The sequence below is a fragment of the Harpia harpyja genome, chromosome 22 (genome assembly GCF_026419915.1).
Source record: "Harpia harpyja isolate bHarHar1 chromosome 22, bHarHar1 primary haplotype, whole genome shotgun sequence".
Taxonomy (NCBI): Eukaryota; Metazoa; Chordata; class Aves; order Accipitriformes; family Accipitridae; genus Harpia; species Harpia harpyja.
The window spans coordinates 4723824-4749278 of NC_068961.1; the positions used below are offsets into that span (position 1 = coordinate 4723824).

The window sequence follows — 25455 nt, forward strand, 5'->3', positions numbered from 1 at the left end:
TACATAATGCATTCTCCCTCATAAAGCTAAAACGTCAACACAGATGGGATTGAGATCTTGATATGGAGAGAAAGCAAATGTTATCTTTTCAAAATCTTCAGCCTAACAAACATGATGTGGAGGATGGGATGAGCACTGATATGAAGAAAAAAAGGACGGGAAAATAATCTTACTCATTTTAGAAGAGTGTCTGTATCTCTTTCTGAGCGCAGTACCCCCAGCCATACCTCTCACAATAGTGCTTAATGTTTGATTAAAATAGTTTCTTGATCCCTCCTCATTCTACTAGTGTCCTCCCTCTGGTAGGACATGAAAAACAGATTGAAAAACAACAGTTGATGAGATTGTTAACAGTTATATTTCACTCTCACTTAAAATCTAGTAAGTATTGTCAGACTAATCCTCAGTCACAACGAATCCCAACTCCAGTGGTTTCCTTTTTTTTTTTTTTTTTTAAAAAAAAAGTATGTTTGATCTTTTCTTCATGCATTGAGAGTTCAGGGCCATGCAGCACTTCTGCCTTCAGCACCTGTTAATAATTCCTCAGAGAAATGGATAGAGAGCAAAAGCAGGTGAATGGAGGCTTTAAATTTTAATCATTCCATCCATGGATCACATCCCATCCAACCACACAGTGTGGTCACTTGAAGCACCATTTCTTCACTGCTATACCTCGCAAGAGGGAAATAACTTGCTTTGAGTGTAGCATTTCAAAAAGGGTGCAAAGTAATGTAAATGATTTTTCAGTTTTAAGGGATTTCATTCTAAATATAGGTCATTAAATCCGAGCATGATGAGAAAACAAAAGCAAGCACTGGTCACACCCTGGATGTGTCAGTCCAGGAAAGATCATCACCACAGATGGTGAACTTTATCTTGGACAACCGATTTTTCTCTTGAGCTCTCTTCTGGTTACCAATATAATCTCTTATCTCCAGAATAAAAGTTTGGCAAATTTTTTGCAGGAAGATCTGCATGCTTTCACAGAATGCACTTCTTATTGTACTTGAAATGGAACAGAAATAGCTGCTCAATCATCTACTATATTGTCATTTCACAACCCCTTTTTCCCCGTCCTGCATAAAGTCATATTTATGTCTATTACATCCTCTGTAATCACTGCTAAGAATAAGCACCTCATTACTAGAGAAGTGTTTTATAATCCAATATAATGCAGTTCAAACCACTTGATACTTGCTGGCTTACAGCAAGGGGACAGGTAAATGGACCAAGCTTTAAACAGATTGCAACTGAATTTAAAAAAAAAAAAAAAAAAACCAACAAACACAGCAGCACCTCTAGCAGAATAGCCCCATCTACGCAGGTGGTAGTAGGCTATCACACTGGTTTTCACAGTCATCATTGCTGGAGCATAAAGCTTCTTATGCCTGGAAAACAATATCGGGAACAGACTGTAACAAACTCTTTGACTTGACTGCCAAGTATGGATGTTCCAAAATGCCTGAACTGTCACGTCCCCACAATCAAAGCAGGCTTTCTATCAAGTCCCAGTCTAAAGGAACGCCTGGGTATTTTTTTATTTTCTTCTATGTTTTGCGTGGTTATAGGATATATGTTCAGCCTGATCTATGAGATAATAAGGCGACAGGTCTAGTTACAAAATTAACAGGAGTTCCACAGCTAAAGAATGCTATAGAATAGAACAGAATACTTCCGTTGGAAGGGACCTACAACTATCACCTAGTCCAACTGCCAGACTAATTCAGGGCTAACCAAAAGTTAAAGCATGTTAAGGGCATTATCCAAATGCCTCTTAAGCACTGACAGGTTTGGGGCATCAACCACCTCTCTAGGAAGCCTGTTCCAGTGTTTGACCACCCTCTCAGTAAAGAAGTGCTAACACCCTGTCTAAACCTCCCCCGGTGCAGTTTTGAACCATTCCCACGCGTCCTATCGCTGGATCCCAGGGAGAAGAGCTCAGCACCTCCCTCTCCACGTCCCCTCCTCAGGCAGCTGTACAGAGCCATGAGGTCGCCCCTCAGCCTCCTCTTCTCCAAACCAGACAAACCCAAAGTCCTTAGCCACTCCTCATAGGACATACCTTCCAGCTCTTTCACCAGCTTTGTTGCCCTCCTCTGGACACCCTTCTGAAATTGTGGGGCCCAGAACTGCACATAGTACTCAAGGTGAGGCTGAACCTACACTGAATACAATGGGCTAATCACCTCTTTTGACTGGCTGGTTACACTGTGTTTGATGCAGCCCAGGATGTGGTTTGCTCTCTTAGGACCAATCTGGATGAGAACCATATCACAATTAATTTCAAAAAATGTACATACTGATGGAAGTAGGTGTTTTGTTATATAAAAGCTATATTTTGAAATGCCAGCTGGGCCATAATAGAAAACAAACAAAATACGATAAAGAAAATCCACATTCCTATTGCAGGTTAGGGTGAAAATGTGGTCTAAGAACCAAGAAGTCTTTACGTATTACATATCACACACCAATATCTCAAAGGAATTTATACATGGTTTTGTACACAGCTTAGTAACAAAAAGTCCTCATGCAAGTGTTACAAAAATTAACTACGTAAGAAGTCTTAATTATCATTACAAATTTTCTGGTTGCTTGGTAAACTGTAAATTTATCTGATGATTCTCCACTTCAGCACAGCAATTCTGCAGACATTTAGAACTGTGTTACGTTTCTATCATGATACACTATGTGACAAATATCATACACCATTAGATTTCAAAACATCCTATTGTAAACAGAAGGCTTTAAAATTACAACTTACAAAGCTGCTTCATACCTCTAGCATGTGGTATATGCTTATTTCATCCATCTAAAAATATCTCATTTGTAAAAATCTAGTATCTAGAAACATGACTAGTTGGGCTTAAAATAGTCAGTTCGCTGATGGATTTGTAACTTTATCTGCATTTCACAATTACAGTCAAAAGCATATTTTAAAAAGAGTAAGTTCATACCCCTTCTGCAAACAGGCATTTACAACAGTCTTTGAATTAAGTTCATACCAAACTGCAGCCCACATAACAAATAAATATGTTTTCTATAAGCAGCAGAACTAACCGAATCCGGTTTTTTACACTTTTATATCCCATGTCTGCTGAAAAGCCTCACAAACTTCTGCTATAACCCAGACAATTAGGCCACGTACTGCCTGGCCAGTCAGTACGCACATACTTGACTGCTAAGTTGGTTGCTGCCCCTCAGAACGAACTAAGAGCTACGCTCTTCCCATCTTGGGAGGGAGTGGCACAACTTTGGTCTCCTTCATCTTCTCGGCCACTAAATCTCACAACACCTGTAGGAATCCCCTATCTTCGAGTGCATTAACACTCTGTCAAATGTAGCTGATGTTGTTTAGCAGAGCCAAGTGTTCTATTATGGGAGGGATGGACAGACAGAGACAATGCCAGACTGGACGTTAGGAGAAGGGTGGACAGTCACCGGAACAGGCTCCCCAGCGAACTGGCCACAGCACCAAGCCTGTCAGAGTTCAAGGAGCATCTGGACAACGCTCTTAGTCCCACGGTTTAGTTTTAGGTAGTCCCGCAAGGAGCAGGGAGTTGGACTCAATGATCCTCACGGGTCCCTTCCAACTGGAGATATTCTATGATTCTAGGAATGCAAACCACACAAATTTTGTTTCTTAGGAAAATCTCAGTGACGCTTAGACAGGCGATGCATACCAACTCAAAATCCCCAAGCTCATTAGTACTGCCCAAAGAAAGTTTCTGGACTGACCTACCATTTAGTTTTCATCGTCCAAACTCTGGCTTCTGCTGGGAAGTACTGAAATCAGCAGAAGTCACTCTAGCCGTACACATCAACATGCCCAGGGCACACAAATTGATTATTTCAGTTTCTTTTTTCCTCTCAACCTTTTCAGACTCTTACATTCAGGCAGTCCAAGTTAAGATCCAGTGAAATGGCTATACTCGTCAGCTGAGCAAAACACCTAAATAACGTAACATTTTACACCACCATAGCCAGTCAGGCCATTTCACGAGGGAAAAGCACAGTGCTTCATATGTACTTCCTCACTGAGGGGTAAGAAACGGTCATTGTCCTCTACACTTCATCTTCGGCTATTCAGTTTCTACCACTGGTTAACTGGGTACTGGTTGTGCAGAAATAGTAAATTCAAACCAATGGGCAAGAAACAAGTGTCAGAGAAGTCCATACCGGTATTCCACTCTAAACAGCTCTATTTTTAATAGACAATTGGATTTTTAATTTTGAAGGCAGTAATACTGATATTTTAATCAATGCTTAAATAGGATGAACCCATAAATATATGGGTTATTTGAACTGAATACCATATTGTGCTGGTGACCCTCATATGCCTGTTCCTCTATCTATTGTAATTTTGAGGTTACAAAAACATAGAGTAAATGAAGCTCTGGACGATGATATTTAGCTATCTTGAAACTTCCTTTATGTTCTGCCAACTTCAGTTCTGATTTGGACTAGAATGGTAACTGGTAAACAATAATCTGGCATGCACTCATTAGCAGAAAAACAAACAATATATTTTTATAAGTACAATAAACCAGATAAATTTTCATCTCACACCAGAAGACTTTAGCTTCTAATCCAATGTACTGTCTTTATTCTTCTGTTGCCAATTGCACAAATGGCAGAAAAATATTCTATTACACATTAGGCTTTTAGCTATAAGGTCTTTCATTTAGCTATTGCTATTTCTTCTCTCTCCCTTTTCCCCCGTATTAAGAGATAGATCAGTGTGAAATCTGCTCAATTTCAAGCAAGTGGGGTAGAATACTTTCAGACAGTAAATCAGTCCTAATTCTTATGTTTGCTTTTACGGATTTGAAAATCATTTCATGTTATTCTTACTATTTAAAAAATACCCTCACTATTGGGTAAAACATCCAACAGACTGGATGGGAAAAACAGTGACCTTGGAGGACTGCAATGAAACTGACTGTGACAACAGTGTCTCAAATATGCAAAATAAACAAAAAGGGCAGGAAAAAAAAGAGAATTACATAGATTTCTTTTTTATAGTAACCTCAGCTATCACCTGTCAAAACATTTTAGCTGTTGTATGACTCCAAGATGGAAGGTGTAGTTTTAAATACATACATGTATTAAAAGATGAGCAAAGAAAAGAAAGTATTATTTTAAAGCTTACGTTCCTTTTAGCTTCTAATTAATAGTATCTTTGTTGTTTTAGAAGCCTCCTGGGTATTTAGAGGGCTAAATTGCAATAAAGCCAAGGTACATAAATGAAACCTATTAAGGTCGTCTTGGTCAATAAAAACTAATTGCATCAAACAACAGCCGCAGCCGACAGACAGCCCTTGCTGGGGAGCAGGAGAGGAGGAGGGTACCTCACGCATTCCCTACCCCACGGAAAGGGCTGCCGCCCACCGCCCCCCCCGAAGCACTCCCGCAGCACTCACCAGCCCTCTTCACCCACCAACAGGAAGCAATCCGACAGTAATATTTCAACAGCCACATGGCTGTGCCATGCAAACTTGGCCTTGCTGCCTCATATTGTTGCTGTTAACATCCCTGGCTTCCCAAAACATCTCCTGACAGATGCATTTTGCCATAGTAAAGACCCGTGGTAATGTTTTCTTCCTCGCGCTCTTCAGGGAGAGGCACAGAAGCTCCATCAAACGTGTTGCACTGTCCCAGAAGACGCTTTATCCGAGTCAGAGGAGATTTGTGTGCACCAACACGCATGAGCAGCGAGGAGCCAGCCGTGACACTGGGAGGTGGCCTGCAACGCCCAGCAGCTTGTGAACGTGGCTTCTGTCAGGGCAGGCCTGATGGAGCCCAGTACAGGGGACATGTGAAAGACAGAGCCCGAGAGACTGACCTCAGAGCAATTTTGGAAAATATGGTAATGTATCTTAACAATATGGAAAACATCTACATTGCTTCTCAAAACGGCTTGGTAAATGAAGTCTAGTGCCTACCTTAGACAGAAAGCTTTTGAAAAATCCTATGTTCAATGGAAGTGGGAAAAAGTACCCCAAATATTTATAAAACACTCCAACGCTACCTATACACTGTCTGGGAACTACAAGAGTTCCCTTTTTCCTACATTATGAACTAGACTGCATATTTACAACTGTTTCCTTCATTGGACTGAAGTTTCACCTGTGATCTCCACACCTGTCTTCATTTTATCCTTTGAATACCACTGTAATTTATTTCATCCTTTTGGTGACAGGCCTCCTTCATCTCAGAAGGGAAGCATTAATGTCTCTAAGGACTATAACAGGAAGAACTAACTGTGACTAGACAATGTCTGGAATACGCATTTTTTGCTTTTACTTGCAGGATGAGTCTGCGTTGCTAGTGGATATAAAATTCAGACTGGAGATATGGAGTTTACTTGAACGAAACTTTCAAAGCACAATTCCGCATAGGTATGTTTCATGAGCAATTAACAGAGTTGCTAACTTTCTCATTACTAAATGCCATATTATTTACACAGAAGCCTCACAGACTCCTCCTTCCTTAAGAGCACTGTGGGCAGCACTCACACACATCCTTCACTCCGTCCTCGCTGAGAGGGGACTGGAGGTACACAAACAAAGATAAAACATGAACCATGAAGACAAACCAGAAGGCTCAGCAACTAGTTGTTCACTTCCCATTGAAAGCTTTTAGCTACTGGGTATTATATTTAAAATCTACAAAGTAGAAGTAAGACAGATTTTAAAACATTTCTACTCCAGACAGGAAATTCTTAAGAGATTATAAACTAGCAATTAAGGCCAAGTCCTAAACACACACACACAACTTTCTGCACACGAGTACTGCTGTTTACTTCCGTGAAACTATTGTGTATCCAATTAAGCACAGGCATAAATATTGAATACCTATGGCCGTGTCCTATATGAAGGAAATGTCTGGCCTACAATGAAGACACGTATTTTACAAAAGTATTCAAGTATATAAATAGATTTGGAAGGGAAGTCTCTCTTTTTCCTTTCTTTTTTTTGTTTAAGTCCAACTCTCTAAGATTCAATGTAAACATTCATCAAAATGCAGCTAGCAGCACTTTGGTTTTAATGTTTAAGAACTGGAAGGCTAGATATTAGGGGGGAAAATGGCTTTATTAAGTTTACTTCTACACTGAGGTGGGTTCAAGGAGGAAAGAGACGTATTTGTAACTTGCAAAAACATCAGTTCTTGACTCTAAACACAGCTCCTTTTTCGATCAGTGTCAACCTGTACAGTACTGGCAATCAAACAACAGCTGAAACAGTCTGCAAACTATTACAGAAACAACTGGAATAAAGGCATACATGTGTATGTAAGGAAGCATGATGGTGAACATCAAAATTTTGGCCTAATCTGGATCTTGTATCATCAGACATAATCAACTCCTTTACATAAATACTCCTTTTATCATCAGCATTTTAATTAAAATGCTTGCAGTTATAATGACAAAATTACAGTTTTGTAAAATAAGAAAACTGTATTTACTGGAAAATTAAGCGTATCTTTCCAGCAGCCAAACAACTGGATATGAGCTGAAGATGCGTTGCTTAAAAAATGTGAGGCAATTCTTTGAAGCCTTGAAAACACTAATATGTCATTTCCCTTCTCCCCAAACATACACGTAAGTGTACCAGAAGAACCATGAATAGCAACTGTTCTTATGAGAATGTTTTTCATGAAAAGTTCACTTTACCTCCCACACACATCAAGTTGACAATTGAGAATCAATTCAAAATCTAAGAACCTACATCCTAAGGCAACCCTCAGTGCCCAGTTAACAAGTCTGGTCTGTCATGTGCTTAATTTTGGTTTGGTGAGGGATGTTGGGGGCTGGGGGGGGGTGTGGGGTGTGCTTTGGTTTACTTTCATTTGTTTGTTTTTTTAAAGATTCATCAACATGACAATTTGTAGCAATTTATTAACACTTGCAGAACCAATTTCCTCTTTCAGAAAGGTCACTTCTCAATTAAAGGTTGAAAACCGGTGCTGTGTAAATGCTTACCTTCCATGAGATCACAGCCTCTTTAAGCTACTGTTTTGCTACCAGCCTCAACCAGACCTACCACTGATAAGAATGCCCGAGAAGATGAAACCTGGGGGAAAGCTGGCATGCGTGCCTCCCTCTCTCCAATAAAACCATGCCGAATCAGCACTGTTGTTTCCTTCTCTCTCTTGCTCTCCACTCCTCCCCCCCCGCCCCAAGGAACATAAAATCTAGTAAGTGAAGCAAGATCTGCAGAATCAAAACACTATTTATTTCTCACCAGCATGATGTGGCATACACGAACACCTCACTAAACATCACTCTTCACAGGAAGCAGACTAACCTAGAATAGGCTTTGAAACTATCACGTTCAAAAACTGTGAAACCAATCGTGAGATAAACCTTTTTGAAACAGCAATTGCAAAAGACCAACAAAAATCTGTCAGGTGGGTGAGGTGTTCGTCCTGCAAGGACCAAATTATATCCCTTTTCGTTAGCTTATTATTATTTAACTACGAAAGGTCTCTTGAAACAGTAGCTTGCTGATGTATTACAAACTGTCTACGTTTCCACATATTCTGGGAAGGTGGGGTTCCTCCCTAATTTGAACAGAGACCCATAAAGATAGAAAATTAGATGCTGGTACAACTATGTAAATGCACACATTTCTCATTGATCGACTGGGGTTGAAGAAATAAATGAAGTACTAAAATGGCTCCTTCCACCATAAGCTGCATGCTCCTGTGACAGGGCCCTACTGTTCACTTTCATTTTTTTACTGCATCAGCCAGATTCGTAACTAAGATTTCTAAGAAATTTTGTGAAACAAAGGAAAATAACTACTAATTAACAATTCTAAAGAAAGTAATTAAGTAGTATCTGTAGTGCTGAACAATTAACCCCGGACTGTTTTGCTAGGTCAACAATGCAAACTTGTTATATTGCAATCGGCTGTCAAAGACTGTTGTTACCAGCAAAAAAGATGATAATCAAAACTTTAAATGTATGTCTAAAATCTCATTTCATAGTTTCTGTGGCTTGAAATTAACTGTCAGTATTTAAACAGCCTAGACTATGCTTCATACAGGCCCATATTCTCAAGCTAAACAAAAAGAGAAAGAAATGCAAAGAAGTCTAAGCTACTATTTTGCAGGTCCTCAGCTCCGCCATGGACAGGAACAGTTCATCACATTTTGTTCTTCACATCAAATTTCTTTTATTAAATATCTTCCACTAAACTCTCCTCAGCCAGCTTGCTGATATTTCTAAGTTACTGAGAAGAAAAAAAAAAAAAAACAAAACCTCCAAGCCTGTGCAATTTGCATATAATTCTTATATAGTAAAGCTCATCATTTGATACTACTCATTTCTAGATATTCATACACATAATTAATATGTAAATCTGTTTAATTTTGAGAAGCATTTGGGGTTTTTTTCCATTAGGTCACTATACCTCATATTCTTGTTTATTTAAGATTTTTGTTTGTTCAAAAAAGAACAAGGCTCCCAGTTCCTCCTATTTCAACCACAGAACATGTCTTCATGTTTTTTAAGGTAGGAAATATTTGTAATAAACACTAAATCAAACCACCACTACAATAATAGTACATCTTCCCACTACATCAAATGTGACATTAAATAAAACTAAACACACATGGAAAACAAACTTGTTAGCAATTTACAGTAAAGACCCCCTAACTTCAATACAAACCATACACCACCTTGACAGAGTCACCCATATTTTAAATGTGAGGAGCTGCTTCTGAGGATCAGGACCAAATATTGCCCTTTCAAGACGGAAAAAAAAAAGCAAACCAAACATCTATATACAGACTGGCAGTAGTCTCTCAGTAGGACCTTTTTCTTTAAAATACTTTTTAAAATACTACTTTATTTAACTTAGGGGAAAAAGAGGGAGGTGATCTTTTGTTGTCAGACTGTTATGATGCACCCCTGTATTAGGACTAATTATTTATCCAGGCTCTAAGCAGCCACCAATTCCTCTGATTTCAATTGGAGCTGTACCTACCCAAAGCTTCTGAAAACCAAGCCATTTATTTAGACACCTATATTCAAAAATGCTGGCCTCTTAAAGCACGCAGCTAGTACACATATTAGAGACACAAATTATTAACAACATAATCAGCACAAGCCATAGCCAGTATACAAACAGTTTTGAGTGTCTGTCATAAAAGCACAGAAATAATGAGGTGCAGGTAACCTTAGTGTTTACTTCCATTTACGTTAAACTCAACAGTCTGATCTTGCCTGACAGCAACCCCAAACAACCTCTGGCTTTAGATCCAGGTCACTACATGATGAGAGCAGCACTTCGTTCGTAAAACTTAGTCAAGAGAGAGACACTACCATGTGTTTATCCAAGTCGCTGGTGGTCTAGCTGAAGTAGCCTACAGCTTTTCTGAAAGCAGTTTAATGCCTCTAAATGGCAATTAGATGACAGTCACAGCTATGCAAGAAGTTTTAAGGAATTAGCTACCTTTGGGAAAAAAAAATGTATAGTCTGAATTACCTTTTGCACTGCGTGCATTAGGATAGTCTTAAGATTGAAGGTAACAGCTGTTATCTCAGTGGGACTGTCTTGTTTTTTGTGTCATAATTATACGGTAATATTTCTGGAGGGCAACAAATTTTGTTTAGAAAGCAGAAACAGTAAGAAGTTGAGCCACATCAAGCCCCAGTGACAAAGCAAGTTGCTGGAGTGACAAAGTGGCATTACTGCACCGCTTGGGGAAAAAACAATGGCACACATAGCATGTAGCTTTAAGAAACCCAAGAAAGCAAGCTTCAGTGACAGAAATCACATGTATAAAAACATTGGTAATAAATAACAATAAACAGAAGGTCTGCTCATTACATTATGCAGAACCTGGAAGAAATCATTATTCATCTGCCTGCCTGCTCAGTCTCTATTTTAGTACAGGCTGCAGAAAATAGTTTCCAATATTAAAAAAAAAAAAAAAAAAAAAGACATGCAGGTGGATGGCTTTGTGTATCCGATTTCATCAGAACTCCGAAACATTAAGTGCTGGAAACCAGAATAATCAAATGAAAGACTACAAAGCAGACTAAACCCACCTCAAAATAAATGAAAAAAATGCATGCATATACACGTATTTCATGGAAATCAGAAAGAGGGACTCGTCATCAGCTCCTTGAGCCAAAGGTTATCATGCTGAAAATAGAAAATCTAGTTAACAAAAATATTTTGATTATGTGACTTTCCCTTTGGAATAAACCAGCAAGAAGGAAGAAGTCAAATTTACTTTGTCCTTTTATAGGCAACTCTTGAAGAAAGTATAACAATAGTTGTAATTTCCAGTATTTCTAAAAATGTCATATTCTAATTACAAAGTGCTGTTAGTCTTTATTCTGATACACACACACAAAAAGGTAAAATACGGTTTATTACATTTCAATCTAAGAGATTAACACATTACTGTTTATTTTTATTGGCAGTATGCCCAAATACCCCAGATCTGCAAGAGTGATAGTGAAAAGGGAAATATTTCAGGCCTCAAAGAGAGTAGATCTATGGTCGCCTGGAATGTGTAAACAGCCAGAGCCTGTTTTACTTCCCACCCCCACTCTCACCACGCACACCTCCTCTACCTAACCCCTCCTAACATCAGCAAGGACTCCCGCTCTCAGGCAGAGGAGAGAACAGAAATGTAGTAACATCAAATAACAAAATTCCTGACATTTTAAGATGTAAGAATTTGGATTTACTGAACTGTGATGGTACCATATAAATGGCTGGACTCTAAAACAAAATCAGTACTGCGTAAGACCCAAAAAAATAAAAGAAAAGAAAGATCAGTTGAGCAGGCTTGCTATGTGACAGACCTGATAAACTAAGGGAATCCAAGTGCTCCTCTCCAGATTACTCTTTGTGCAACTAAAGATCAGCCAGACCTGTGTTCTATCAGAGAATACCGATCACAGCTCTATAAAAGAGAAGGGATATTTTCATAAAAATCTACACAATATAACAAAACTGATGCCAAAATTTAATGTTGGTATGAATTACCTTCTGTGAAAACAAAGATTATTACTTGCATAATGATATATACACCCACAAAGCAGTAAGTCATAAAAATAGATATCATCACATCCTTAAAAAGTTTACAATATAATTAGATAGTGGTTTTTAATCTCTTTAAATTTGTGGACCTATAAAGAGACCTTGTACAGTGAATTTGAACAGAATGACACTAGACTTCCTTTTTTTTTCCCCCCACAGATCTCTAAAAAAACCAGTCCATGTGTCCCCTAGAAGCTTGCAAGCTATGGTTTGAAACTACAATATTAGAGAACTCATAAACATTACTGCTGTTATTTACCTAGTAGCTTTAGTCTTCAAAAACAAACCAAACAAGTATGTACCAAAAAAAAAAAAAAAAGAAATAGCAATTAAAACATCTGAGCAAATGGCTGTGTATGATGCAAAGCTCAGAAAACCTGAGGGAATAAAAAGGGAAAACTTGAAAAAAATATATATAGTACAGCATAGAGTCAAACGCTGAAAGGCAGTTTCATAATGTTGTTTACAAATAACAGGTCACACAGCTCTTGTACTTTTCCTTTCTTTTAATTTTACCATTTTTATGAATGCATTTGGCTAACACTCAAAAGAACACATCCATAGACTAATGAGGGTAAAATGCTGGCTCAAAGGAGACACAAGCAAACGGTCTGTCAGCAGAATATTTCCAAACAGTTGAAATCAATAACAAATTCAACCTAACCAAATGCAATGCATACAAACAGAAATTAAAAGACTGAGGCAACTGGCAAATACATAAATGATGCTTCAGGCCACAGGGCATACTTTCTCACATACGTTAGCACATTAAATAGGCTGGCAAGACATTCGCTCCACTTGAGACACTAGAGAAATAACCATATGCATTTCCAAAGACAAAAATAACAATTAAGACAATGCTAACAGCATAAATAATTATATATTTATGTAAAACAACTATTTGTAGAATGTTTGAGTCATCAAGTGAAAAAAGTTGGGAGTCAGAAAATTTATTTTTAAGGTTAGAAAAATAAACTTAATGCTCCTTCTGCGAAATTTTCCTTCTCCACTGTTGACAAACAGAGAGCAACCACCCCAGAGAAAAAACAGTAAATTAAAATAAAACACATACATCACATCACCAGTACACAGACATACCCATTCTAGGTTTTTTTGGCACTTAGGAGCAGTGAAACCTTCATATTTATTTCTATGGCCAGCATCTAACATGAAGGATGAAGCGTTGAGCTATGCACTGTCTGGCTTCTGCCTTCCAGCTGAGCCTCCCTGGTATCAACCAAGCCAGCTGCAGGACTCGTACCTCCAGAAGGCTTTGCTGAGCTGGCATTCACCAGTCGGCTAAGGTAGGCTCGGCGCTGCGGTCTGTGCGAAGTAACGAGAGCGAGACTGCTGCGATTCATCGCAGAACGGGTTAGAGAAAGTACAGCTCCAGCCTCTGCCCAACGTAAAACACGCGGGGTGTACCTATCGCTGCGCGGGAAGGCTGGCACGTGGTCTCGACGGAGGGTACATGGCATTCGTAACCCTCACGCACAGACAAGCATCAGGTGCTGGACCTGACACGTTGCGCTTCTTATGTGACAGGTCACAGTTGGCAGAATAGTTTTGAGACTGTATGTGATCTAGACAGGCAACGACGAGAGTGTCCCGCCACTGCTTGCCAGTTGCTTTACAGATGGCTGCTGCTAGGGTTGCTTACACCTTTTGATGTGGGCTGGCCTGAAAAACTAAGGGCACTTGAATGAAAAAAGTCATAGGTTTCAAGGATCCATCTAGAATCACAGAATCTAAGCTGGTCACTTTTCAATGTATGTGTCTGGAACCTCAAATTGCTAAGTCTTAGACTTTAAACTGCAAAATATTAAGCCTAAGTAAATTTCAACATAGCCAACACAGCTCCTGCACAGTTTAAAGAAAATGGGCTCTAAATCTCAACTTCATGTTTGTCAGCTACAGGAACTTCAAAGAACATTGTGAGCATTCAGATAAGAAAGGTATTCAAAATAGATCATGGAAGTTATGCTATACAAAAAAGACTACTTATGTGGGCTTCTGTTTCATCACAAGAACACGGGCTGTCAGGACTAAAGCGAAAATCACGCATGTCACCGGTCGCTTTAAAAAAGGCTCAGAAATGTTTACTTAATCAGTCAAGAATCTGTGCTGCCATCATATAAGGCCTGATCCTAGAAGTCTCCTGCACATGCCAAATACATTTTTGCAACATCAGGCCATAGCTATAACAGGATTTGTGGAATGTTCAGAACACAAATGTATAATCAACTCTGTCCTTGCTGGAATTAGCTGTGTATCGTAGAGCTGACAGAAAGAAAAACTATGAAACACAGAAAATATCCATTAAAACAAAACCTCCTAAACTTCACTAGAAACTCTAACAGTTTTTATTGCGGGGGGGGGGGGAAGACATGGGGGGACAGCGGACAACCAGTTAAAAAAAAAGTTTAAAGGTGATTACAAAAAGGTTGGAAAAACCCTAGAGGCTTGTTCAGAGGCAATGTAATACCCCAAACCCAACTCTGTTAGCCAAGAAACCAACTTACAGATTAACAGAAGATTAACAAATTAAAGCAATCATTAATTCTAATGCTAAACTCGCCACCAAAAAGGAGATAAAACTTTTTTTCATAACTTTCTTCTGATACTTTGCTATCCTAATCTATAATTTGATAGACAATAGGATTGTACTTTAGTAAGCAGAATTTTACATTCTCACTTTTTAATAAATGTGTTTTGGTCTTTAAAATTCTTCAAACCCAGTCATTAATAAAATCTTCATAGTAGTTCTACAGGACGGTAGGCAGATAAATGATTTACATTGCATTGTAAGTATCCAGCTGTGGAAAGGAGTGCCCTATCAATTGCCTTGTAAAGATGTTAAGGAACAGATTTTTTCTTTTAATAGATATATATTTATATTTACTTTAAAAAAGGGGGAAAATGTTGTACTTCAAAATAATCTCATGCCAATACGAAGACAGGAGCAAGCAACCACAAAAGTATTCACTGTAATTATCTAAACGCTTTTTAAATATGTAGAGTATACAGGCCACTATGTATTTTTAGTAAAAGGAAATTAAATTTCTTTCTTTCACACTGGACTCCATGTACATGAACACCTGCTACAACACACCTTATCTACAAAGCCACCATGCACCGAGTATGATCAAATTGACAATGTGTAATTCCATTCAACATGTTGCCATTAGAGAACACAGAACCCTTCCATGTTTCAAGTGGGTTTTTTTAACCATAAATACATGCTGTTGGTAATGTAATAGATACCATGAAGAATATATTGCTTACTCTAAGCAAAATTCAAAATAAAAAATTTAATCCAGCAGTAAGCACATATGCAGACAAACACGCAAAACATTAGAAAAACCAGACGCACACAAAAAGTCATTGCTGTAACCACTAACATATTAGAAAATACCCACATATCATATGTACTACCATCATAACACTGAAGAAATGCACAGGAGTAAGTGTTCTGAAGGCATGTCATTTTAGCCAAGAAAAAAATACAGTTCGGAAAATTCTTAAAAGATTTTCATTGTCTACTTGACAGCCAGCAGGTTCAAACCGGTGTAGCCTAGCTTTTAAGGTAACCTAATGCCACTCTTTTTCTTCTTTCTCGCAAACCGCCCATCAGGGCCTACACTACATCCTATTTTTTACCTAACCTCTACCCAGCATTACCAGGCTAGGTAGTAAAGACATGACGGTGGTCTCCCAGAAAAGTTGACTTCATTCGTCAGCAATGAGAGTAATCATTATGTTAATGTTTTGGTAAACTTGAGCTGTATGTAATAAATACAGGTTCTTTCCTTCCACTCTAATATTGTATTTAGGGCCATCCTTTCAGCTTGCCTGATTTTTTTTTCCAAGCACATAAAATCCTGTGAGAATGAAGCTGGATGAATTTTTACGATACACTGTCATGCACTACTTTTAAACTAATTGGCTCATTTAAATTAACTGGTTATGTAAGATACTTATTGATACAAGCTGAAGTATCAGAGCCCAGCATGTTTGGGTTTCTTAACATAAAAACACATTCCTACAAATACAAATGAGCATTTTTAATGAGTTATAATACTATCAATCAAAAAAACAGAGTAACAGTCAAAATGGAAATAAAGAAACCTTGAATACCTTTCACAGAGTGACACAAAATCTGTGTCTTGTGAACATCATGCAATGTTATTAAAAATGTACCTGCTTCTGTTCCTTACTTTCATTTTTTGAGAACTGGGATAAGAAGGAAGATGTGTTCCTCATTAGAATAATCCTCAGCCTGCCTTTTATCTGTGCCTTCCAGATTACACTATTTTAGTTTAAAAGTCAACAAATTAAAAAGAAAACTATATTAACTACATAAAACTACAGAAGCTCTTGTATTAAAAAAGGACAAAACTCAATCCAAAAAGCAAAAAAAAAAAAAAAAAACCAAACCAACCAGCAGGCAAAGCTAAGCTACAATGAAAGAGAGCTGAATGCATATAATTGGAAGCATTACCAATACCTTCTGAAAAAATTAGAAAAGATTGGGTGTGTTTCAATCAATTCTATAATCAAATTCCTAGAGGTCTAATTCACATGTGCATGTAAATGGGCATGAGAAGAGTTAGGTTTGTTTTGTGACTGTAAAAAGCACCAGAGAGATAGATAGATATCCTTGGAAACTAATCCCCACAATGTGAACAGGCACTGTCTGTGCTTGGATTCTCTGTCCCACCCCGTCAGCAAAGCTCGACCCTATCTGTGGAGAACGCTCAGGAAGAGGGTAATTTTGCCTCGATCTCTCCGTTGAGATCAGGGTTTAAATTTCACTTCTAAGAGCAACCAAAATCCGAACAGAATAAAAAAAAAAATTTTTAAAAAAGAAGGAAAAAAAATGAAGAGATTATAATTTTGAAGTTCGAATGCATCCCCCAGCCACATATGGTACCCCAGTTGTCTCCTCCTGGTCTCACCACGCTCAGTCAGATGTACAAGCACAGCATCCACTCCTGACTTTGCCACATTTCAGCAAGCACATCATTAAAGGGTGCTGCACCTCTGTCTTCTCCCAAAACCTGACATCCAGCCTGGCCCAGTCCTACATCCATTTTGCTGTCTCTGCACAACCTCAGGTGCTGCTGACCAGAGCCTGAAACCTAAGCATATCCTAGTTCAGGGTTTGAGAGCCTACCCGTCACACTCCAGCACCATTCTCCAACCTCAGGGTGACTCCTTTTTTCTCCAAAGTTACTTTTCAGACTACCTTAACCCTATCTACATACATACGTATGTATGTACGTGCACACGCGCACACACTCAGACACACGACAATTAGTGTAGTTCATTTTAAACAATTAATATTTGTGAAGCTGACTGCTGTTTAACAACCCCAACTGAGACTATGTGCTAACAGAAGTCTTTATACTAATGGGTCTCTGGACGCACCCATATCCTCTGCCAGCAGCAACTAAACTCACTGGCATAGACAGCAACCAACTTGTAGCTGCTGAATGACACTGGAGCCATCATATGGTTATAACAATTCCTAATTGTAAGTTACCAACATACATGGATTCGCAAAAAATCTGTGTTTTTACTTCACTTTGTAAAGATCTCATGTATGTATTAACTGTATACTGTGAAGATCAATTCTTTTGGAAGAATGTCTTTCCAATGATTTTGCTGTGGGCTACTGGGTTGTGTTCAAATGGGCACAAACTCATCAGTGGACACTTGTAAGCGTGAAGCGTAACATCAGCGGTATACAAGTTAATCGTAACAATGCAACAGCACCCTTTCAGCAGTACTATTATAACATGATTATTCTGTTCAGAAATATGAATCTTAAATAGTTGGCTTCACTCGAACTGTGGAGAATATTCTGCACAGTTTCTGTCCAGTGGTACAGGATTAATGAAGAGCTGATAGTGCTACACAGCAAAATACAGCAGAAGCCAAAGTTGTACATCCAGTGCAGTTGTTGCCTTCAAAAAGGAGCACAAATGTATTATTCTGCAGAAAGACAAAGGGAATCTATCCACCAAAAGAAAATCCTCTTGGTTTTCTTGAAGATAATGTCAAAGGATATTTTCCAAGTATTTTTAATGCCTAAGGAAAAATGTTGCTTCTTTGCTCTATCAATAATTTATTGCAGGTATGGGAAAGTTGTGTTTCAATAGGGGGAAAAAAACTATCACATTTGATGTTACCACATCTTTCCACCTAACAAAATTATGATTTTATGTAACAAAACGCATTCTAAACCCACTACATAGTAGTAAGAGGTTAAACTGTAACTAAGAATTAGGAGCTTAAATGAAATTTAGGTCAGTAAACGCAATCACGTTTTGAATGGCAGTGATGTACAGAGCAACCATTACATATTAATGGAAAATGCTGCTTTTTCAAAAGCCTTGTTTCACCCTCCGATGGCAAGAGTCAATAAAACTTAGCACTTAATTAGACAAAAGTATTTTGATGAGTGTATATATATATATATATACACAGAATCATTACATGTTATTAGTGCTACTCATCTGTTCATAAACAGGCTGCAAGTCATGTCATCTAAGCATCAAGAGGCACTGTCTTGTCCATGTATTTAGTGTACTGTGTAACTTGTCATAGCAAACGCGTAAGATTCAACACCCAAGCAAAAGCGCATTTATGCAATGTGCTTAGTTAAAATATTAAAATAATTGCTTCTTCATAGTACAGTACTGTTGTCATGATTTTGTATTGCATAGATACTATACGTTTCTTGGTATAAAATTCCGTTGTAGCTTCATATAAAATTATGAATCTTTACATGCACTCCAATTTAAAGAGGACAAGCAGACATGTATTGATTGTCCATACTACAAATAGAGAAGGTCAAGAAATGGGGTTAAACACCGTGATGCCCCTTTTATTGCATAAAGTCAACAAGATTATAAAAATGGAAGCCAAATCAGCAGAAGTGCCTAACCCCGAGCCTCTCTTCCTACTGCAGTCATACTAGCAACCCAGAGTAAAGAAAAGGACTGGTGGCTGGGACCTGGACAGAGGATTACAGAGGCAATATGCAGACCGCATGTACAGCCATATACTCTTCTTTGCTCAAACAACAACTGAAAAAATCCAGTACCTGCTGCTAGAGTCCAGTATTGTTAAGGCATCAATATCACTTAAACTAAATACAAATATGCACAACAGAAGCAATGCAGGATGCCTGTGCTCCTTAACCTTCAAAACCAGCCATGTATCCATCGTTAAACTGGCTTTCTGTTAAGCTAGCAGAAGCAATTTTGTATTTCTATGGAATTACTAAACATTAGTAACTATAATTTGTAAATCTCCACCTAGGATAAGATCTCTACACAACTGAAGAAAACTGGTAAGAAACGACAACCTTTTCTTACAAGACTGAACACCCTTCTTTGATTCCCCCTAGCTCTTACGCACACAGTCCTAAGTTAGGGGGGCTTCTTGTGTTTGTAAAACAAAATACTGTCAGTCATTCTTAAATGAAATTCCATTGTATTAATGACCAGACTGCCACAAAAAAAAAAAAGCCTTTAAAATATTCTCTTGCTTACCAAAGAAAAGGAAATAACCTAAACCCCATTTTTCACCTATAGACGTTTGTTTCACTATCATTAAAATGACAGATTTTGTATTGACAGGAAGGCTGCTATTCCTATGTAGAGCTGTAGTTCCAATGTTTTCGTTTAATTTCAACCAACTTGTCCAAGTAGGCCATTTGGTAGAAACCTATAAATGGCACCCAGGGGGTCTGGGTTCTTGCTGTAAAGAGGTCAGCTATTTCCTCCTAACTAAAAATAGGCAAGAGGAGGGAGGGGAAGAGGGAATGGAGTTTAATTTAGCAGCTGAAAAAGAGTTTACAAAATTACTTCCATCTTGCCTCATAATGAAGATTATGAAAAAAAGAATCTGCCCTCAAGAGTTACAAAACCTTGGTCGTTTTATAGGCAGGCTGGTGTACATAATCTAAAATAATACTAGGAATTAAAAGAGTAAAGAGGATCCGGGGTACGGATCGCACGTCGTGAAGGCGAAGGGATGCCCGCACCCTCTTTGCGCAGAGCGGCCAGGTTTACCGGCAGCAGCGCTGCCCGGTGTTAACAACTCTCCTCTCTCCTACCAGCTGAGGTCACGCTGCTGTCCCGCAGATAAGGCGCTACAATCAGCTGCTGTTCCCCTGAGTCAGTTTTTTCCACCATTTACCCTCCTGGCTTTTTGTCTCCTGCACTTACTCACATGACAACCTTTTCAGGGCAAGAACCGCTGCCTACGATATTCCCAAAATGGCCCCGATTTGAATGGGGGCCCCTTGGCACTACTAAAAGATAAACAACATCGGTTCAATACCGACTACAGCATGAATTCTAACTCTGGACTCTATTAACAGTAGCCAAGAGAAAACAGCAAGAGCTAACGGCACCCACCCGCTACCTACAGCGATCGCCAGGCTAAAGCCCTGGGACGGGTTTCCCAGCCTCATCTCCACGAGGAACCAAACTCAGCATATCGTTGAATCCTAGGCATATCACACCGCTGACTTAGCTACCGAGAAACAACATCCCGTCCACACAGGAGGATGTTCTCCACTCCCTCCAAGCTCAGGGATGTGGGCCTTTAACAACTGCCGCTACCGGAGGAGTCTCCGTTCAGGAAGCTCTTCCAGGAGGCACGGGCACATGAGACGTATCAAGTGGACAACAGGTCTGCTTCTGGCCCCGTCGCCACGGAAATGGGAAAAGTCCATCTGTAGATCAACGAGAAGAGCAAAACCGGGCAAACTGGCGGAGCAGAAGCCTGACAATGCCAGACGCAGACATGTCCCCCTTCACTATCAAGGATTTAATTTATTTTTGCTCTTTCGATACACTTATTGCAGAGGATACTTGCCACCCACTGAAAAGAAGAACAAGTAGCCTAACTCACAGCAGTGGCATAGCGGGGGGCATTGGAGTGATCTTACTTAATCGGGTGGGGTAAGGGCAGAGGATGTATTCGGATGACAACTTATGGGGGGGGGGGGGGAGCGGGGGTTGTCCTACAAGACTTGGACAGTTGTGTAGTTGCCACTGTTTACGTGTATGTGCAATTTCTAATCCTCTTTGCTTCTGAAACACACTTTTTCATCTTAGGGGGAGAAAAAAAAACACCTTAGCTGTTGCTTAGCTCACTGAAGGTGCTAAACTGAGACGACTACAGCAGCTCTGCTCAAATCTCCACCGGATTTACCATTATTGCGTAGAGCCCAAGAAAGGTTTAACGTATTTTTAATGTGATAGCATCCTCCCCCTCTCGCCTTCCTTTTTCCTCCCACCCCCTCTACAAGCCTTCTGTGGAAAGCTTCCCTTTTTTACTATCATTGTCATTGAGATGTTGCAATTATTATCTGTAAGTGTTTAAAAAAAAAAAAACCACAACAACAACAAAAAAACCCCCAAACAACAAACCAACGCCGAAACACACTAGGACAATCCTGCTCTCTTGCCAACAACATCTGCTATCACAGAATGAATGTATTTACTTCAAAACCTGCCCAGTGTCTCTGTATTTGACAGCACGTTAACTGTAGGACAGGAAGAGGCCTAAATCCAGCATGTGCAGCCACATGGTAAGCAAGGTATATTATGTTAAATCTTGTACATGCCACACGAGCAGTCCCAGTTAAAGGATCGCTAACAAATGGGCTAAGGAAGAAATATATGGCATTGTATTTGTCATGAGTAAAGACCTTGTATTTATTACCTACAATCAGATTTCCCTCTGGCACAATATATTTATTTTCATACTATTAGCCTAAAATACCAGTCTTGAAATTTTAATTTTACACTCCATTTTATTCCAATCATCACTTGAGGAGCGCTCTTTTCAATGGAGTGTTTCAGTTTTCTGCAACATTGTGCTGCAATATTTTCTTTTTTTCGTGAAACACTCCATGAGCGCCACCAAACAGACCACTTCCCCTCCCCCCACCAGCACACACACACACAAACACACATCTACACTTTAAGACTTGTGCGTCAAGAAAGGAAAAACGCCGTACAAATCCTCGTGGAGAACAGCAAGAGACATGGTAAGACAACATAAAGGAAAGCCTTTATTCAGTCTAAACACCGACTTTGAGAAATTAACACGCAAGCCGAACTTTTAGGGTGTGGCTTTGTGTTTTTCTCCCCCTTTTTGTGCCGTGCAGGACGTCTGCTCGAGGACCCAACAACGTATAATTAAATAGGTCAAGGGTCATTGGCTTTACATCACACCACACCACTATTTAGCCGCGCACCGAACCGAAATATCAGACCAACCGCCGAGATTAAACCCGCACCACAAAATGGGGAAGCAGCTCAGGGAGATGACAGCAGTTGAGGGAAAGGTGTCCGCCACCTCCCCACCCCGGGGGGGACTGGGGGGGGATTTGGGGAGGGGGCGTTCTGCACCCAGCGCCCCGCCGCTCCCCTCCAGGAACCGCACCGAAGGCCGAGGCCCGCCGGCCTGCCACACACCCCCGTGCAACAGGTCTGCGGCCCCGCTCCCCCCGGCCTCCAGCACCCGGGTCCCCCCCCAGGGGCTCTCCCCGGCCGCACCGCCGCCCCTCCATCAGCGCCGGCAACGGGCTTGGCAGCAGCGTACCGCACCGGGACGGGGGGGGGGGGGGACGGGGGGGGGGGCGCGGATTGGGGGGGGGCAGGGAGGGGGATTAACTTGTTTACCTACTTGGAAGTAAAACTTCGATGCACGGGAGCGATCGGCCCCTCCGCCCGCTGCTGATTCAAGCCCTGGCGATGAATGGGATTCCCCTCCCCCACCCGGGCTCTGCAAACTCCACACTTGAGCGTGAATACCTCACATTCCCCCCCCCCACCCCCCCCGCCCCCGAGCATTTATCCTTTTATTTTTTTTTTTTTTGTAAGAAAAAACATACATTAAAATACTATCTCAGAAGTAGGGAGCCGCTCCAGAATCTGCCCACCCCCTCCCCCGGCCCTGGGGTCGGTCTGCTCGGGGGCAGATGAAAGCACACCCGCCACCGAGACGGCAGCCCCACACGCATCGCCTCCGAAAAAAAACCCCCAAAACCAACCAAACAAAAAACCCACCAGAAAAAAACAACAACAACCACCACCCCCGGAAAGACCCCCCCCAAACGCCCAGATTCAAAAAACTTCGTCGTAACAGGCAGCGGCTGAGCGACCCCCCCCCCCCCCCTCGGGCGGGTCAGTCCGCCGAGCCAGGGCAGGCTTGCACAGGGGACGCCGGGGGGGTGGGGGGGGCCGGCCTCAGGCTCGAGGGGCTGCGCCGGAGAAGGACGTTTGTCACCTCGGCGCGTGTAAGAGAAAAAAAAAAAAAAAACCTGAGAGAAAAAAAGAAGAAGAAAAAAAAAAAGGGTCCCCAGGATGAATAATCCGCCTCGGAAACTCACCTCGCTCAGCGGGCGTTAAAGGCACAGCTCCCGCTCCCGCGGGCGGCGGGGGGAGAGCCTCAACTTCTGCGGGCGGCGCTGAGCGGAGACTTTCCCCTCACTTGCCGCGCATGGTGCAACTCCTCTTCCCCCGGGGTCCCGGCCAGCCTGCGAGGAGACTGTAAATCCCCCCTCGCCGCCGCCGCCGCCGCACACGCCTCCTCCTCCCCCTCCGCGCGTACAGGCGGCACAAGGAAGTCCCGGAGAGTGGGAAGGGGAAAACGGAAAGTTTTGGGGCGGAATGGCGGGTCAGGAGGTGGCGGGGCGGGCGAGGTGGGGGGCGGGGGGGGGGGGGTGTTGGCGGTTGGCGGGGCCGGTGCGTGGCGCGCGGCGGCGGCGGGAGCGGCGCGAGCGGCGCTGAGGGGAGCCGGCCGCGCCCGGGGCCCGCCGCCGCCGCCGCCGGGCGGGAGGGAGGGGAGGGCTGGGGCGGAGGAGGTAGGTGGGGGGGGCGAGCGGCGGAGCCCAGCGGGGGGGGGGGGGGAATGTGTATGGGGGGGGGGGGCGAACCTGCCGCGCACCCCCACGCAGGGACACGCGCCTTCGGCCGCCGCGGGCGTCCCCAGCGCCGCCAACGCCCCCTCGGGCTGCCCTCAGGTAACTCCCGCCACTCGCCTCCAGGCGGTATTTTCGGTATACTTTTCGGTACCGTCCTGCTCTGCCCCCCCCCCCCGTGACAGAAACCCAGCGACAAACCAGCCTCGCGCGCACCACCCCCCCCCCCCCCCAGGAGCGCGGCGTCAACCTTGCGCGAGGCCGGCCGGCCGGCGAGGCCACGCGCTGCCCGCGGCCTCCCTCCCCCCCCCCCCCCGCGCGCGCGCGTAGAGCGGGGCGGCCGGGCCCCCCGCTCCCCTCGGCGGCGGGTTTTTTATCGCCGCGGTTGAACGTTAATGTTGTTGTTTGTCGGCGTTTGTTGTTTTCGGAGTTTGAGGCGGGCGGGCGGGAGGTGCGTCGAGGCCGGCCGAGGCGGGGGCAACGCAATTGTCTGAGCCCTCGCGGAGATCAACGGGGGGAGCGCGGCGGCGTTGTTATTGTTGTTGTTATTATTATTATTATTATCGCCGTGACGTTTCGCTTGGCACACCGAAGCGGGCAGGGTGCGATGACCCACGCGGGGCACGCTCCCCCAGCCCAGCGCTGGGGGGGGGGGGGGCAGCGCGATGGCTGCTCTCCACGGTTGTGAATCAGCAGAAACGCGCTTTAACTGCTCACGGGAGGGGGGGGGGGGAAACGCCGCCGCTCTTCAGCCTCCGGCGCGCGCGTCCCGTGTCCCCGCGTGTCCCCCTCCTCCTCCCCCTCCCCCCCCCTCGGGGCGGCGGGAGCGGTGCGCGGCCCCACGCGGGGCGGATGATGCAACGCGGCCGAGCTCCATGTGCTTCCCCTCCCCCGCCCACGGACCGCGGCGGGCGCCGGGCTCCTGGGTTGGGGATTTTTTTTTTTTTTTTTTGCTTTTTTGCCTTTTTTTTTTTTTTTTTTTTTTTTCCGCCTGGAGGGTCACCCGGCGGCTGATTGATTCTCCTTTCGCCCTGCTCAGTCATTCGGGGTTGGAAAGTAAATAACAAGTTGACATCATTACCGCGCTCCGCAGTGCCCCGCCGCGCCGCTACCGTGCGGCGACGAGTAGCTGCGCACGCAAAAAAAAAAAAAAAAAAAAAAAAAAAAAATCATCCCCCGCCGCCCACCCGGCATGGCGGGGGTCTGGAGCACCCACCCACCCACCCCCTCACGCCCCTGGCCCTGCTCGGCTCGTACCTCCGCGGTTTTGCTTTTGGTTTTATTTGGTGGTCGCAGCCCCGCGACGCCGCCCCACCCCCGGCCTCGTGGTTAATGTCACGCAAATAATAAGATTATCTGGATGTTGCCCGGCTGTCTGCCTCGGTGGGCTCATCCTGGTGACAGCAAGACTCGCTCGGCACCGAAAGTTGGATTTAT

The 25455-nt window shown here is 42.5% G+C and overlaps 1 protein-coding gene across 5 annotated transcripts in view; it reads right to left on the bottom strand.

The window, feature by feature from the left end:
* TBL1X (transducin beta like 1 X-linked) overlaps window positions 1–23799 on the bottom strand; it is a 203517-nt gene extending 179718 nt beyond the window's left edge. For 4 of the 5 annotated variants that reach the window (XM_052773754.1, XM_052773755.1, XM_052773751.1 and 1 more), the window contains exon 1: window positions 23488–23799. The gene's annotated coding sequence lies outside the window, so the exon portion shown is untranslated. Of the gene's footprint in view, window positions 1–22781; window positions 22801–23487 lie in introns of those variants that run through there. The other variant, XM_052773752.1, reaches the window with a different exon arrangement.
* Between the last annotated feature and the right edge of the window lie 1656 nt (window positions 23800–25455).